Source organism: Bidens hawaiensis, unplaced genomic scaffold (genome assembly GCF_021521415.1).
Source record: "Bidens hawaiensis isolate Kalapana, Puna unplaced genomic scaffold, B.hawaiensis_p1.1 tig00077954_1, whole genome shotgun sequence".
NCBI lineage: Eukaryota > Viridiplantae > Streptophyta > Magnoliopsida > Asterales > Asteraceae > Bidens > Bidens hawaiensis.
In genome coordinates, this window is record NW_027503393.1 from 1 (window position 1) to 3,320 (window position 3,320).

Below are 3,320 nucleotides of genomic sequence, written 5' to 3' on the forward strand. Positions count from 1 at the left end.
TTACAAATCCATGACAAACCCTTCAACACTCATCAATCAAGACACAATAATCGAGAAAGTTACAGTAATGTCGAAAGCTAGAGACCCAGCAATCATCTAAGATGAGAAGACAGTTCAGGCAACAGGTGATCAGCAACGGAAGTATTTGAAGGGTGTTAAGGTAATTTCAATGAAAAAATCTGAGTTAACCCCCTTTGCAACGGGTTGATATGAGTTAATCCCATAATTTTGTTTTTTGTAACAGGTTGTGTTTGGAAGGTTTGGGAGGGGATTCGCATTTGTGGTAGTGTTGTCTTCTAGGAGTTTGATGAAATGCCTGAGATAAGTTCATTGGTTTTGTTAAAAAAATTTAGTTTGTTTGGGCTTGGGTTGTATAGTCTCAAATTTGGTTCTTAGAAGGTTGTTTGTGATGCTAGAGGTGGTGTCGTAGCGGTAGATGATAATATTTTGTGGTTGGTGGTGATGAAGGAAGTCAAGTTCAAGTTGGGCTATAAAACTCTCGAATAATGACTGATTTTGTGATCAGTCATAATTCCTTCGGTTACAGTTGTACCCTTGCCCCAGCAACACGGTGGTTAAAATACTATTTTTCAAGTAAATTAGAGTAAATTAGAAAGTATGTGAGTTGTTATTTAAAAAAATGATCAAAAATAATAATAACTAATCAACAACATATAGTTGATGCAGAGGGACGATCATGTTTATCTACATCTATATACTATCTAATAATGAAGGATATCGTGTGCCACAAAGTCGTGTTCGCAAGTTGTGCCCATATTAGCTAATGAGAGGGACCAGTCGTGTTTATAGATCAACTTGAATTACATGTATCTAGAAACGGAGCCAATTCAAACTTACAAAAATCAAATTCACGTGTATTCAAAACCGCGTATGTTCTCAAAATTCAAAGTTGTATTCACATGTATCTATCTATGTATAGAATATCTATCAAAAAATCCTATGTGTCGCTCTCTGGTTGCTCCCCAACCCCTCTCAAGCCATCAGATTGTTTGATTTGTGAACGTAACAAACTAATATATACATATTAGATCAAAACAAAACAACGTTAAAAAATAAAACAAATCATTACAAAGTATAAAATATCAAAACAATTAAAAACACGTCCTTTATGTATGAACGTTTTTTCAATAGACGTCATTTAGCGAAAGGTATGGCAGAAAACATACTCGATGTTTCAAATCCCTTTCACGTTAAGTCCTTTGACCCTAACACGTTAACTTTTCTCGTTAAATTTGGTCATGTGCAAGGCACGTGAGGTAGTTTTGTAACTTTACACCGTTATTTACTAATCAGAAATAAATGAAATAAATATATTTAAAAACAAATACCTCTCTTTCTCTCCTCTCTCATCTTCATCTTCATCTTCACCCACCAACCACCACCTGCCACCGCCACCACTTGCCTCCGCCGCCGCCACACTTCACCTGCCACCGCCACCACACTTCACCTGCTACAGTCTATTTACAACATCAAAACCCAGCAATGGATCCTCTAACAGCTCTCCGTGAGATGACTATCCACAACGAGCTCAACAAAATCGTTCGAGTCGGCGACCACTACTACTTCGGCCCATCTCTCGTCCCCCTGCACCATCGAAACCGCTTACCGATCCAAACAAGGGAATGGCATGTTCCTCTTTCAATTTTATAATCCAACTCTTGTTATTTTTCTCACTTAGGATATTTCTTTGTTTTTTTTTTGCATATTGGATGCATGCATTGGACTTATTACACTTATGGACTCTTGTTGGAGTCTGACATATGGGCTTCTTCTTTAAGTCTCTAGCTTCCCTTCCAATTGAAATAGGCTCCTTCTCAAAATAGCTCTGTGGCTCCAGGCTATCATCCTATGAGTTTGGTATGGTGTTTTGGTAAATTGATTCGGTTAATCCTTGCTTATTTGGTGACCTGCTTCTTGGCTATAAGAATAGTGATCGTGGCTGTTGGAACAATATAACTCCATCATACAATTACAAATCTCTTATATTTATCTAGGGTTTCAACCCATATGTTCTTCTCAATTTCTTATTTCAAGATTTTTCTTGTTTAGTTGTTTTGAAAATTGTTTCTTGTAAACTTCTTATTAAGATTGAATAATTTGTGATCCACTTTGTGACATGTTTGGATACTTAGAATTACATGACTGCAAATCTGCAATGCAATCTAAAAAGTTTGTTCGGTTTGGAAAATATCATATTTCATAAATAAAAACATAAGAACATACATACATCATACATGCATACATTATACATTGTTTGACAATGAAACCGCAATACTCAACCTTAATTCATATATAACACAGTTGCACACAATGTTTTTTTACCCATAATCATTTCATTAATATATTCGATTTCTTCAATTTAAGATTGGCAACATAAGAAGCTAACATCTCCACACGCACCTTCTCAACATCCGTACGAATGCCCAAATCGGTTTTAAAAGGCTTCGTAAGCTTTCTATATCCATCCTTTACTTTCGTCGGAAGAAGCCTATTCACTTGGCTGCTCCTCCCTTGGTGACTTATGTCAATGCTCACTAGACCTGTCTTACAATAAAGTGCAAAATCTTCACAATTGTTATTACGCAAGCTATACTCTTCATACCCATTTTCATGCAGATAAGTGGCCCTGTGTATGACTTCTTCTGGAGGATCTGACATCTTGGTGGTGCACGTCCCGCCTCTAATTAGTTTGACACGAACGAACGCGCGCTGTGCTTGGTATTTGTATCGGTAGAGTGATCCATTTCTTATGAAGCAGTCTATGCAAGTCATCCTTACTCCACCACCAGCTACTTTTTCTGTCCCGCAATACGATATCGGACAAGCTGGGGTTTTCATGACGCTTGAGCTCGCTGATAAACCAAGTTTACCATCTTTTTTTGGGTTCACAAAATGAATAATCTTGTCTTGTCCGATGAAGATTCCTGCATATATATGCATGTTTTTATAAATGAATTAACAACAATATATAAGTGAATAATTAACACAGAAATTGAACTGACCATGATGATTATACATTTGCTTCCTCCAAGTATATACGTGATCTCCTTCCTTGAGCTCGGATCTTTTGATTCTCTGGGAAAGTAGATCCATAGCTCATTTGCTAGTCAAAACAATCTCAAGGCAGTATTTATATGCATATTATGGAGGAAAAAGAAATGAAATTGCATTTCATAGTACTCAAAAACTTTATTATCGTAGGCAAGACGTTTGAAATTCAACCTTCTTTTTATGAGTCAACTGAAATAATGTGTGTCTAAACGGAGCCAATACAAACTTCCAAAATGTATACTGTCGAA

At 36.7% G+C, this 3,320-nt stretch overlaps 1 pseudogene across 1 annotated transcript; it reads right to left on the reverse strand.

Annotated features, from left to right (window-relative positions):
• Positions 1-2,349: 2,349 nt before the first annotated feature.
• Positions 2,350-3,114, reverse strand: LOC143606880 (protein LEAD-SENSITIVE 1 pseudogene; annotated as a pseudogene). Its single transcript, XR_013148834.1, has 2 exons — positions 3,024-3,114; positions 2,350-2,945 (listed from the first exon to the last, which is right to left on the reverse strand). The product of XR_013148834.1 is annotated as a protein LEAD-SENSITIVE 1 pseudogene (transcript).
• Positions 3,115-3,320: the final 206 nt, after the last annotated feature.